This window comes from Bos grunniens, chromosome 9 (assembly GCF_055505025.1).
Source record: "Bos grunniens cultivar Pamir isolate PY7600 chromosome 9, Bosgru_T2T1.0, whole genome shotgun sequence".
NCBI lineage: Eukaryota > Metazoa > Chordata > Mammalia > Artiodactyla > Bovidae > Bos > Bos grunniens.
In genome coordinates this window covers 87,627,628-87,642,034 of record NC_141173.1, presented here as the reverse complement: position 1 = coordinate 87,642,034, position 14,407 = coordinate 87,627,628, and positions in this window count along the sequence as shown.

Below are 14,407 nucleotides of genomic sequence, written 5' to 3'. Positions count from 1 at the left end.
TTTGGTGGGGCGGGGGCCTTTGTGGGGGCCGGGCGGGGCGGGGCGAGGGCGGGGCGGGACCCGGAAGTCTCCGAGAGCAGCTGCGGGTCTATAGTTCTAGGCCGCCGCACCACGTTCGGGGGCGGGGTCAAGTCACAGAAGGTCCGATTTCGTCATTAGATCGGCTCTCTGATTTGAGGAGAATTTCCTCACCTGAATGAGTGTAAACATTCTCGTTGCCTTTGTTTTTGATTTAGTATATACTGTTTGTGTACATCAGTATGTCTCTATGTGTATATATTTACATATATCTACAAAGTGAAAATAATGGTAATGTATCAGAACACTGTTGAACGTATCATATTTGGATAATCAATCCTAAAGGAAATCAATCCTGAATATTCATTGGAAGGACTGATGTTGAAGCTGAAACTCCAATACTTTGACCACCTGATGCGAAGAACTGACTCATCAGAAAAGACCCCGATGCTGGGAAAGATTGAAGGCGGGAGGAGAAGGGGATGACAAAGGCTGAGATGGTTGGATGGCATCACCGACTGGATGGATGTGAGTTTGAGTAAGCTCTGGGAGTTGGTAATGGACAGGGAGGCCTGGCGTGCTGCAGTCCATGGGATCGCAAAGAGTCGGACACGACTGAGCGACTGAACTGAATATCACAGTTGGGGTATATCACCTAGCGTGCCCTGCTAGGTCGCTTCACTCCTGTCTGACTCTCTGCGACCCTATGGCCTATATGTAGCCCGCCAGGATCCTTCTTCCATGAGGGTTCTCCAAGCAAGAATACTGGAGTGGGTTCCCATGCCCTCCTCCAGGTGATATTCTCAACTGAGGGATCCAACCCCTGTCTCTTCTGTCTCCGGCACTGGCAGGCGAGTTCTTCACCACTTGCGTCACCTGGGGAAGCCCTCATGTTTGGAGGAGGGGTTTATTACTTCTCACCTTAGTTTGCACTTGGGAATTGTCTGAGCACTTTTAAAAACTGCTGTTTCTGGGGTCTTCCGGGGAACCTGAGTTTCTGATTTAATAAGTCTGGGCAGCAGCTTGGGTATTGATAGTTTTTAAAGTTTCCCAGGGATTTATTGGAGAAGGCAATGGCAACCCACTCCGGTACTCTCGCCTGGAAAATGCCATGGATGGAGGAGCCTGGTAGGCTGCAGTCCATGGGGTCGCTGAGAGTCAGACATGACTGAGCGACTTCACTTTCACTTTTCCTTTCATGCATTGGAGAAGGAAATGGCAACCCATTCCAGTGTTCTTGCCTGGAGAATCCCAGGGACAGGGGAGCCTGGTGGGCTGCCGTCTATGGGGTCACACAGAGTCGGACACGACTGAAGGGACTTAGCAGCAGGGATTTATTGTGCCAAGGCCAAGGAACAACCGCGCATTAAGTTCAACATTCATTGGATCACTGGAGAGGCAGGGAGCAGCACTCTGCTGGAAGCCAGGTCACCTGGGTTCTCAGGGCTTTTCTAGTCAGTTTCTTAACCTATAAATTGACAATGACAGATTTTTCTTCCCCACTTCAGGTTAAAAAAAACTTTTGGTGAAACCCTCTAAAGCAAATGTGAAAATAAATTAATGAAACCCCTTTTAAAATAAAGTCCGGGATGCAGTGGGAGGGGGGAAGTGGATGAAGGCAGTTAAAAGGTACAAACATCCAGTTATAAGATAAATACTAGGATGTAACTGAAAACACGATAAATACAAGCAACACTGATGTATGTTATATTAGGTAATATACGAAAGTTGTTAAGAAAGTAAATCCTAAAAGTTCTCATCACAAGAAAATTTTTTTTCTATTTTCTTAATTTCGTATACATATGAGATGATGGATATTCACTAAACTTATTGTAATAATAACTTCATTATGTTGTATACCTTAAAGTGAACTGAAGTGAAAGTTGCTCAGTCATGTCCAACTCTTTGAGACCCCATGGACTATAGAGTCCATGGAACTCTTCAGGCCAGAATACTGGAGTGGGTAGCCTTTCCCTTCTCCAGAGGATCTTCTCAACCCAGGGATCAAACCCAGGTCTCCGGCATTGCGGGCGGATTCTTTACCAGCTGAGCCACAAGGGAAGCTCTGTATACCTTAAATATATACATAAACTTATATACCAATTATATCTCAATAAAACTGGAAGAAAAATTAATAAAAATAAAAGCTTTTAAAAAGCAAATAAGTTAAAAAAAAAGTAGGGACTTCTCCAGCGGCCCAGTGGTTAAGACTCCAAGCTTCCATCGCAGGGGGCTCAGAGTTCATCATGGTTGGGAACTATAATCCCACATGCCACCCAGAACAACCAAAAACATAACCAAAAAAAACCTTAAAAAAATAAAATAAAATGACGGATGTCTGGAAGCCCCGAAGGGGGAGCTCTCATGCCTTATCATTCCCTGTGCTGTAGAACCCCAAAACAAGAAGAGAGAGGTACCATGCATTTCCAAAAGGAAGAGGCTTACTGTGTACTGCTCCAGCATAAGGAAGGTTTTCTCCTTACCCAGCAATAGCCTGCCAATGAGAAACTACCACATTCGGTCAATGAGAAGTTTGAACTCAGGCTTTCTCCCCAGAGGTTTCTGGTGACTCAGATGGTAAAGAGTCTGCCTGCAATGCAGGAGATTCAGGTTCAGTCCCTGAATCCCCTGGAGAAGGGAATGGCAACCCACTGCCGTATTCTTGCCTAGAGAATTTCATGGACAACGGAGCCTGAAAGGCTACAGTCCATGGAGTTGCAAAGAGTCGGACACAACTGGGCAACTAACACTTTCACACTTCTCTTCCAATGGATTTCTACTCAAAACCGACCCTCCCAATAATCCCCTTTTCTCTATAAAAGTGTGTCCTTCTGCTTTGGTCTCCAGCTAGTTTCAGTTCAGTTTCAGTTCACCTAGTTTCAGTTCCGTTCAGTTCAGTCGCTCAGTGGTGTCCAACTCTTTGTGACCCCCTGGACTGCAGCATGCCAGGCTTCCCTGTCCATCATCAACTCCTAGAGCTTACTCAAACTCATGTCCATCAAATCGGTGATGCCATCCAACCATCTCATCCTCTGTCATCCCCTTCTCCTCCCGCCTTCAATCTTTCCCAGCATCAGGGTCTTTTCCAAGGAGTCATTTCTTCACATCAGGTGGCCAAACTATTGCAGCTTCAGCATCAGTCCTTCTAATGAATATTCAGGACTGATTTCCTTTAGGATGGACTGGTTGGACCTCCTTGCAGTCCAAGGGGCTCTCAAGAGTCTTCTCCAACACCACAGTTTAAAACCATTTGTTCTTTGGCGCTCAGCTTTCCTTATGGTCCTACTCTCACATTCATACATGACTGCTGGAAAAATCATAGCTTTGACTAGACGGACTTTTATCAGCAAAGTAATATCTCTGCTTTAAATATGCTATCTAGGTTTGTCATAGCTTTTCTTCCAAGGAGCAAGTGTCTTTTAATTTCATGGCTGCAGTCACCATCTGCAGTGACTTTGGAATCCCCCAAAATAGTCTGTCACTGTTTCTATTGTTTCCCCATCTATTAGCCATGAAGTGATGGGATCGGATGCCATGATCTTTGTTTTCTGAATGCTGAGTTTTAAGCCAACTTTTTCACTCACCTCTTTCACTTTCATCAAGAGTCTCTTTAGTTCTTTGCTTTCTGCCATAAGGGTGGGGTCATGTGCATACTGAAGTTATCGATATTTCTCCTGGCAATCTTGATTCCAGCCTCTGCTTCACTGAGCCCAGCATTTCTCATGATGTACTCTGCATATAAGTTAAATAAGCAGGGTGACAATATACAGCTTTGATGTACTCCTTTCCTGATTCGGAACCAGTCTGTTGTTCCATGTCCAGTTCTAACTGTTGCTTCTTGACCCACATACAGATTTCTCAGGAGGGAGGTCAGGTGGTCTGGTATTCCTATCTCTTTAAGAATTTTCTACAGTTTGTTGTGATCCACACAGTCAAAGGCTTTGGTGTAGTCAATAAAGCAAAAGTAGATGTTTTTCTGGAACTCTCTTGCTCTTTTGATGATCCAATGGATGTTGCTAATTTGATCTCTGGTTCCTATAAAGCATTTTCTAAATCCAGCATGAACATCTGGAAGTTCACGGTTCACGTACTGCTGAAGCCTGGCTTGGAGAATTTTGAGCATTACTTTACTAGCGTGTGAGATGAGTGCAATTGTGCAGTAGTTTGAGCATTCTTTGACATTGCCTTTCTTTGGGATTGGAATGAAAACTGACCTTTTCCAGTCCTGGGGCCACTATTGAGTTTTCCAGATTTGCTGGCATATTGACCGCAGCACTTTCACAACATCATCTTTCAGGATTTGAAATAGCTCAACTCGAATTCCATCACCTCCACTAGCTTTGTTCATAGTGATGCTTCCTAAGGCCTACTCAACTTCACCAGGATGTCTGGCTCTAGGTGAGTGATCACACCATCGTGGTTATCTGGGTCATGAAGATCTTTTTTGTATAGTTCTGTGTATTCTTGCCACCTCTTCTTAATATCTTCTGCTTCTGTTAGGTCCATACCATTTCTGTACTTTATTGTGTCCATCTTTACATGAAATGTTTCCTGGTATCTCTAATTTTCTTAAAGAGATCTCTAGTCTTTCCCATTCTATTGTTTTCTTCTATTTCTTCGCATTGATCACTTATGAAGGCTTTCTTATCTCTCCTTTCTATTTTTTGGAACTCTGCATTCAGGTGGATATATCTTTTCTTTTCTTCTTTGCCTTTCATTTCTTTTGTCAGCTATTTGTAAGGCCTCCTCAGACAACCATTTTTCCTTTTTGGATTTCTTTTTCTTGGGGATGTTCTTGATCCCTGCCTCCTGTACAGTGTCACGAATCTCCATCCATAGTTCTTCAGGCACTCTATCAGATCTAATCCCTTGAATCTATTTGTCACTTCCACTGTATGATCATAAGGAATTTGATTTAGGTCATACCTGAATGATCTAGTGGTTTTCCCTACTTTCTTCAACTTAAGTCTGAATTTAGCAATAAGGAGTTCATGATCTGAGCCACAGTCACCTCCCAGTCTTGTTCTTGCTGACTGTATAGAGCTTCTCCATCTTTGGCTGGAAAGAATATAATCAATCTGATTTCGGTATTGACCATCTGGTGATGTCCATGTGAACAGTCTTCTCTTGTATTGTTGGAAGAGGGTGTTTGCTATGACTAGCGCGTTCTCTTGGCAAAACTCTGTTAGCATGTCCCTTATTGCAGTTCCTCTGTTATTCCTAAACAAACTCATTCTGCTGGTAAAATAACTGGCTGTTTTATTTTTTAAGGTTGATACAGAAATGCTAAGAAATTCAGGTCTTTCAGGTTAACAGGACTGCCTATTGATTAAGAAGAACTTGGAGGTGTTGCCATTCAGGCAGGGTAAAAAAGTCTTTTTTTTTTTAAATAAAACTTTTAACACAAAAAAGAAATAGGTTCCTCTCTTAGCTCCTCTTCTTCTTTTATCAATCCTTCCCCCCATTCCTGTGTTTTTAGCTAGGATAAACTACAAAATCTTTGGCCAAAATTGTTGCATAGTAAACTAGTCATTCAACTAATTCCTTGCCTACTATGAGATACCCAACAACAATATTAACTGCACGTGGTTTCTGCAGTGATATCTCACCCACTGGAGGGATGCAATGGCAACCATTGGCCTTTTCACGCTGTTTCAGACTGAGATTAAAAACAAATCAAATCTAATGATCAGAACATAGGATATATGTCAGATCAGATCAGATCAGTCTCTCAGTCGTGCCCGACTCTTTGCGACCCCATGAATCACAGCACGCCAGGCCTCCCTGTCCATCACCAACTCCCGGAGTTCACTCAGACTCACGTCCATCGAGTCAGTGATGCCATGCAGCCATCTCATCCTCTGTCGTCCCCTTCTCCTCTTGCCCCCAATCCCTCCCAGCATCAGAGTCTTTTCCAATGAGTCAACTCTTCGCATGAGGTGGCCAAAGTACTGGAGTTTCAGCTTTAGCATCATTCCTTCCAAAGAAATCCCAGGGCTGATCTCCTTCAGAATGGACTGGTTGGATCTCCTTGCAGTCCAAGGGACTCTCAAGAGTCTTCTCCAACACCACATTTCAAAAGCATCAATTCTTCGGCACTCAGCCTTCTTCACAGTCCAACTCTCACATCCATACATGGCCACAGGAAAAACCATAGCCTTGACTAGACGAACCTTTGTTGGCAAAATAATGTCTCTGCTTTTGAATATGCTATCTAGGTTGGTCATAACTTTCCTTCCAAGGAGTAAGCGTCTTTTAATTTCATGGCTGCAGTCACCATCTGCAGTGATTTCGGAGCCCCCAAAAATAAAGTCTGACACTGTTTCCACTGTTTCCCCATCTATTTCCCATAAAGTGATGGGACCGGATGCCATGATCTTCGTTTTCTGAATGTTGAGCTTTAAGCCAACTTTTTCACTCTCCACTTTCACCTTCATCACGAGGCTTTTTAGTTCCTCTTCACTTTCTGCCATAAGGGTGTGTCATCTGCATATCTGAGGTTATTGATATTTCTTCTGGCAATCTTGATTCCAGCTTGTGTTTCTTCCAGTCCAGCGCTTCTCATGAAGCGCTGTACTCTGCATATAAGTTAAATAAACAGGGTGACAATATACAGCCTTGACGAACTCCTTTTCCTATTTGGAACCAGTCTGTTGTTCCATGTCCAGTTCTAACTGTTGCTTCCTGACCTGCATACAGATTTCTCAAGAGGCAGATCAGGTGGTCTGGTATTCCCATCTCTTTCAGAATTTTCCACAGTTTATTGTGATCCACACAGTCAAAGGCTTTGGCATAGTCAATAAAGCAGAAATAGATGTTTTTCTGGAACTCTCTTGCTTTTTCCATGATCCAGCGGATGTTGGCAATTTGATCTCTGGTTCCTCTGCCTTTTCTAAAACCAGCTTGAACATCAGGAAGTTCATGGTTCACATATTGCTGAAGCCTAGCTTGGAGAATTTTAAGCATTACTTTACTAGCGTGTGAGATGAGTGCAATTGTGCAGTAGTTTGAGCATTCTTTGGCATTGCCTTTCTTTGGGATTGGAATGAAAACTGACCTTTTCCAGTCCTGTGGCCACTGCTGAGTTTTCCAAATTTGCTGGCATATTGAGTGCAGCACTTTTACAGCATCATCTTTCAGGATTTGGAATAGCTCCACTGGAATTCCATCACCTCCACTAGCTTTGTTCGTAGTGATGCTTTCTAAGGCCCACTTGACTTCACATTCCAGGATGTCTGGCTCTAGGTCAGTGATCACACCATTGTGATTATCTGGGTCGTGAAGATCTTTTTTGTACAGTTCTTCTGTGTATTCTTGCCATCTCTTCTTAATATCTTCTGTTTCTGTTAGGTCCATACCATTTCTGTCCTTTATCGAGCCCATCTTTGCATGAAATTTTCCTTTGGTATCTCTGATTTTCTTGAAGAGATCCCTAGTCTTTCCCATTCTGTTGTTTTCCTGTATTTCTTTGCATTGATCGCTGAAGAAGGCTTTCTTATCTCTTCTTGCTATTCTTTGGAACTCTGCATTCAGATGTTTATATCTTTCCTTTTCTCCTTTGCTTTTCCCTTCTCTTCTTTTCATAGCTATTTGTAAGGCCTTCCCAGACAGCCATTTTGCTTTTTTGCATTTCTTTTCCATGGGGATGGTCTTGATCCCTGTCTCCTGTATAATGTCACGAACCTCATTCCATAGTTCATCAGGCACTCTTATCTATGAGATCTAGGCCCTTAAATCTATTTCTCACTTCCACTGTATTATCATAAGGGATTTGATTTAGGTCATACCTGAATGGTCTAGTGGTTTTCCCTACTTTCTTCAGTTTAAGTCTGAATTTGGCAATAAGGAGTTCATGGTCTGAGCCACAGTCAGGCTCAGATATATGTACAGGATGGATATATGTAGGTTTGTGTAATTTGAATTAGTAATATGAGTTTCCAAAATACATTTGAAAGAAAAAGTAGTTGGGGAAGGTGAGCAACGTAGTCTGTATTTCCCAACAGAGCCCACCCCATTTCCTGACCAGACATTATTCTTTCACTTGTTTGTCTCCAAAGGAGTTAAATTTGCCTATAGAAACCCCTTGTATTTCTGTGCACATTAGACACTTTATGTTCCTTGAAGATAATCCTTTATATAGCTGAAGATAGTCTTGAAAAAATTTAATACAGGGACTTCCCTGGTGACCCAGTGGCTACGACTCTGCCCTCCCAATATAGGGGGACAGGGTTCAATCTCTGGATCAGGGAACTAGGCCCCGCATGTTGTAACTAACAAGAGTTCGCATATGGCAAATAAGAGTTTCCGTGTCTCAACTCAACTAAGAGTTCACATGTTGCACCTAACGATCCCGCATGTCACAACTAAAGATCCCACATGCCACAACTAAGACCCAAGCAGCCAAGTAAATAAAAAATTTAATACATAGAAAACAAAGTATATATGAGGTATAAAAAAATACATCTTTGTTCTCATGCAAGATAGTACTCTTTGACTCCAAACTTTAATAAGTTTTCTTTTCCAACCACTGATCCCATTATTTTTATTTGTCTCCCAATCAGAACTTGAATTCCACTTTTTCTGTAATCCAAAAGCAGTCTTGGCACCAAAGGGAAGTCTGGGACATAATCTATGTCTGTTTCCAATTTCTGGGAGACAGTGAGTCACTACATTTCTATTGCAACACAGTTCCACTCCATTATTTTCCAGAGTTACACAACTACACATTTTCGAACTTCTTGAAGACCCCCAGGAGATGATAAGAAAGAAAGAGAGAAAGATATTCCTTTTACGTCTCCAAAACCATTCACACATTTTACCTTATTTTTCCCCTAAGATGTTTTAAAACTGCTTTTACAGTATCATCCTTTTCTGTGTATAGAGATGAAGCTTTTTGCCATGAGTTACAGGATAATAAGGGCTTCCCAGGTGGCATACTGGTAAAGAATCTGCCTGCCAATGCAGAAAATGCAGGCAAACTAGGTTTGATCCCTGGGTCGGGAAGATCCTCTAGGTGTAGGGCATGGCAACCCACTCCAGTATTCTTGCCTGAAGAATCCCATGGACAGAGGAGCCTGGTAGGCTCAGTCCATAGGGTTGCAAAGAGTCAGACTGAAGTGGTTTAGCATGAATGCACAGGATAGTAAGTGATGGAGCTGTGGTTTTTAACCTTGATGTACTGACTTAATACATTCTGAAGTGAAGTGAAGTGAAAGTCGCTCAGTCGTGTCCGACTCTTTGCGACCCCATGGCCTATACAGTCCATGGAATACTCCAGGCCAGAATACTGAAGTGAGTTCCCATTTCCTTCTCCAGGGGAAATAGAGCAGAATACATTCTATTGGGTCATAAAATATTTTAAACAAAGTCATACTTTAACTTGTTTTTGTATGTTTATAGAGATGATTACAAAATGTTCTGTTCAACCAACTTTCTAAGGACATGAGCTGGGTTGAGAGAAATGAAAAAACAGGAAAGTGTGGGAAATCTTTGCCTCCTTCTCCACCATAACTATAGTCAGAGGGGCCCCAGAATCAAGAGACTGGCTCTGCTGTCTGCTCCCCAAGCTAACTGATTTCAGAAACCTGAACACATGCAGAGACATCTGTGTCCAAGGATGTTAAATGAGATGTAAATGAGTGTTTGATTGGTACTCTGACAAAAAACATGGAAAAAGAAGATTAAAAAAACATCCAAAACATTTAAAAATACTATCCTATTTTGAAACTAGGACATCTGTGACAAATATTGCAAGAAAAATTCAATGGTGGAGGTAGAAATCTTTTTGAGTCTATTTAGGGATGATTTCACATTTTGTAACACAGATAAGTGGGTACTGTTTTGCTGTAAGGCCCCATTTTTACTTGTCTTGTTACCCTTTTAAGACTATTTTTAGGAAACGAAGGGGTCTCCATGTGGAAGCAGAAGCCAGATTGCAGAATTTCTTTGCTCTGCCTTCATTGGGCTTCCAGTATTTGGGAATGGGTTTTCTTCTTTTGAGTCAAGCTTTACTTTATTTGATTCACTAGAACACAGCCTCACTTTCTCATCCTCTACCTCATTTGATGCCAAAATGATGGGCAACTTCATAATCTCTATGTATCAACTATATTTTCTCATTTTCAATATGTTCTGTTGTCTGGGGCCTGGCTGACCCTAGAGAGACTTCCAGGGCTGAGCTAATTTGTGTTGCTGTTATTGTTTAGTTCCCAAGTCTGACTCTTTACCATTGAGCCACCAGGGAAGCTTAGAGCTAATTTCTAGAGTTAGTAAACTTCTCCTCTGTGAGCCTGCCTTTTATATGTAAACCAACCAATCCAGAGGCTGTATAAATCACCTCTTCAGTTCAGTTCAGTCACTCAGTTGTGTCTGACTCTTTGCGACCCCATGAAGTACAGCACGCCAAGCCTCCCTGTCCATCACCAACTCCTGGAGTTTATACTCAAACTTATGTCCATTAAGTTGGTGATGCCATCTAACCATTTCATCCTCTGTCGTCCCCTTCTCCTCCTGCCCTTAATCTTTCCCAGCATCAGGGTCTTTTCAAATGAATCAGCTCTTCGCATCAGGTGGCCAAAGTATTGGAGTTTCAGCTTCAACATCAGTCCTTCCAATGAACACCCAGGACTGATCTCCCTTAGGATGGACTGGTTGGATCTCCTTGCAGTCCAAGGGACTCTCAAGAGTATTCTCCAACACCACAGTTCAAAAGCATCAATTCTTCGGCACTCAGCTTTCTTTATAGTCCAACTCTCACATCCATACATGACTACTGGAAAAACCGTAGCCTTGACTAGACGGACCTTTGTTGACAAAGTAATGTCTCTACTTTTTAATATGCTGTCTAGGTTAGTCACTATCAGGCTTTTAAGGCTTCCCTGATGGCTCAGTGGTAACAAATCCACCTTCAATGCAAGGGACATGGGTTTGATCCCTGGGTCGGGAAGATCCCCTGGAAGAGGAAATGGCAGCCCACGCCAGTATTCTTGCCTGGGGAAGTCCCATAGACAGAGAAGCCTGGCGGGCTACAGTCCATGGTATTACAAAATGGTTGGACATGACTTAGTGACTAAACAACAACATCAGGCTTTTACTAAACTCCAACAGGCAGTATTTCTCTGCCCTAATCATCCTAGGGCAGGCACCAGACAACTAGAGATAGCCTCTGTACCACAGAGCCCACTGAAATTATTCAAAGCAGCCAATGCTAGACCTACTTCTGTCTCACCCATCTCCATAGAAACCACAGTAAAGACTTCTGCCTGAGGACTTCCCTAGGGATCCAGTGATTAAGAATCCATCTTGCAATGAAGGGGACTTGGGTTCAATTCTTGGTGGGGGAACTAAGATCCCGCATGCTGCAGAGCCACTAACATAAGACTGTGCCACATTCAGAGTCTCTGCACAGCAAAGAAAGATCCCATATGACCCTGTGTGCCACAATTAAGATGGGATGCAACCAAATAATAGATATTTATAGGTACAGATGGGCTTCCCAGGTGGTGCTAGTGGTAAAGAACCTGCCTGTCAATGCAGGAGACGTAAGACATACAAGTTCAATCCCTGGATTGGGAAGATTCCCTGGAGGAGGGCATGGCAACCCACTCCAGTATTCTTGCCTGGAGAATCCCAAGGATGGAGGAGCCTGGTGGGCTACAGTCCATAGCATTGCAAAGAGCTGGACATGACTGAAGTGACTTAGCATGCATGCATAGGTATAGGTATTACAGGAGTTGGCTCGTGTGGTTATAGAAGCTAAGAAGTCTTGTAATCGTCTGTCTGTGGGAACCAAGAAAGCCTCTGGAGTAATTTAGTCCAAATCTGAAGCCCTGAGAACCGGAAGGCCAATGATGTCTGAAGTCTTGGTCTGAGTCTGAAAGCCAAAGAACCAGCTGTGCTGATGGTCCATGGGCAGAAGATGAATATCCTAGGTCAAGCAGAGAGGTCGAATGTGCCCCTTCTCTGCCTGTTCTATTCTAGTCCTCAAGGAGTTCAATGATGCCCAAATAAAATGGTGATTGTAATCTTCTTTATTCAGTATGCTGGTTAAAATGCCAGTCTCTTCCAGAAATAGCTTCACAGACACACCAAAAACAATGCCTTACTATCTGGGTATCCTTTAGCCCAGTCAAGTGGACATAAGATTAACCATCGCAGATATCTTTGGCAAAACATCATTCAGTATAATGTAGCAAAGCACTAGATTTTGGAAAGAAAAAAATAAATGAAACCTCTTTTATTTTAAAGATTCTGCTACACTAAGGTTAAGATTTTTATGTGAGTGAGGTTGGAGAGGAGTGGAAGGTTACTAACTCAGGGGACTCCATATTTAGAGGTAATTATGGAAAATATAACCATAAAGCCATAGACTATGTTAAGTGCTATATATGTAAAATTTCATATTTAGGACTGTTTATCTTCTGAATCACTTAAGGTAAAAGATGAAAAATTGTAAATCTTTTTTCTGTATACACACATTTTTAGAGCAATTTAAGGTTTAAAGTTAAGTTGAATGGAAAGTACAAGGAGTTCCTACACACCAGGGGTCCCCAACCTTTTTGCCACTAGGGACAGGTTTTGTGGAAGAAAAATTTTCCATGGACCCGAGGGGTGGGGGATGGTTTCAGGATGATTCAAACGCATTAGCTTTTCTGTGCATTTTATTTCTATTATTACTATATCAGCTGCACCTCAGAGCATCAGACATTAGATCCCAGAGGCTGGGATCTCTCCACCCTCTCCCAGTTTCCCCTATTATTAACCTATTGAATTAGTCTGGTGCATATATTACAACTGATGAACCAATACTGGTACACTATTATGAACTAAAGTTCATAGTTTATGTTAGGGCTCACTTTTTGTGTCCTAGTTTTTCAGAGTTCTGCAAATATTGATACATAATGTCATGTATCCACTAATATGCTGATGTTAAGTTGATTCAGTCATTCCAAGTCTTTGGGACCCTAGGGACTGCAGCCCACCAGGCTCCTCCAGGCAAGAATACTGGAGTGGGTTGCCAAGTCTTCCTTCAGGGGATCTTCCTGATCCAGGAATCAAACCTGCATCTTTTAAGTCTCCTGCATTGGCAGGCAGGTTCTTTACCACTAGTGCCACCTGGGAACCCACCAATACAGATAGCATCATACTATGATGAGGCATAAGAAACATGGGTTTGATCCCTGGGTCAGGAAGATCCCCTGGAGAGGGGCATGGCAATCCACTCCAGTATTCTCTGGGGCTTCCCTGGTGGCTCAGATGGCAAAGAATCTGTCTGCAATGCAGGAGACCTGGGTTCAATCCCTGGGTTGTGAAGATCCTCTGGAGAAGGGAAAGGCTACCCACTTTAGTATTCTGGCCTGAAGAATTCCACGGACTGTATAGTCCATGGGGCCGCAAAGAGTCGGACATGACAAAGCGACTTTCATTTTTGCTTGCCCCACCAGCTGTAGTGCAGTGGGTAATTGTATGGGCTCCATAATCAGCTCTCACAGGTTCAAATGTCAGCCATGCCCCTACTGGTACTTGTGTTGTGGATGGTGCTTGTTTAGAGCAGACACAATGAGAGCAGAAGCCCCATCAATTCAGTTCAGTCGCTCAGCCATATCCGACTCTTTGCAACCCCATGAATCGCAGCATGCCAGGCCTCCCTGTCCATCACCAACTCCCGGAGTTCACTCAGACTCACGTCCATCGAGTCAGTGATGCCATCCAGCCATCTCATCCTCTGTTGTCCCCTTCTCCTCCTGCCCTCAATCGCTCCCAGCATCAGAGTCTTTTCCAATGAGTCAACTCTTCGCATGAGGTGGCCAAAGTACTGGAGTTTCAGCTTTAGCATCATTCCTTCCAAAGAAATCCCAGGGCTAATCTCCTTTAGAATGGACTGGTTGGATCTCCTTGCAGCCCAAGGGACTCTCAAGAGTCTTCTCCAACACCACAGTTCAAAAGCATCAATTCTTCGGCGCTCAGCTTTCTTCACAGTCCAACTCTCACATCCATACATGACCACTGGAAAAACCATAGCCTTGACTAGACAGACCTTTGTTGGCAAAGTAATGTCTCTGCTTTTGAATATGCTATCTAGGTTGGTCATAACTTTTCTTCCAAGGAGTAAGCGTCTTTTAATTTCATGACTGCAGTCACCATCTGCAGTGATTTTGTAGCCCCCCAAAATGAAGTCTGACACTGTTTCCAATGAAGTGATGGGACCAGATGCCATGATCCCCATATGTGGTAATAAACATAACCATAGGGGCTTCCCTGATAGGTCAGTTGGTAAAGAATTTGCCTGCAGTGCAGGAGACCCTGGTTCGATTCCTGGGTTGGGAAGATCCGCTGGAGAAGGGAACAGCTACTCACTCCAGTATTCAGGCTGGAGAATTACATGGACTGT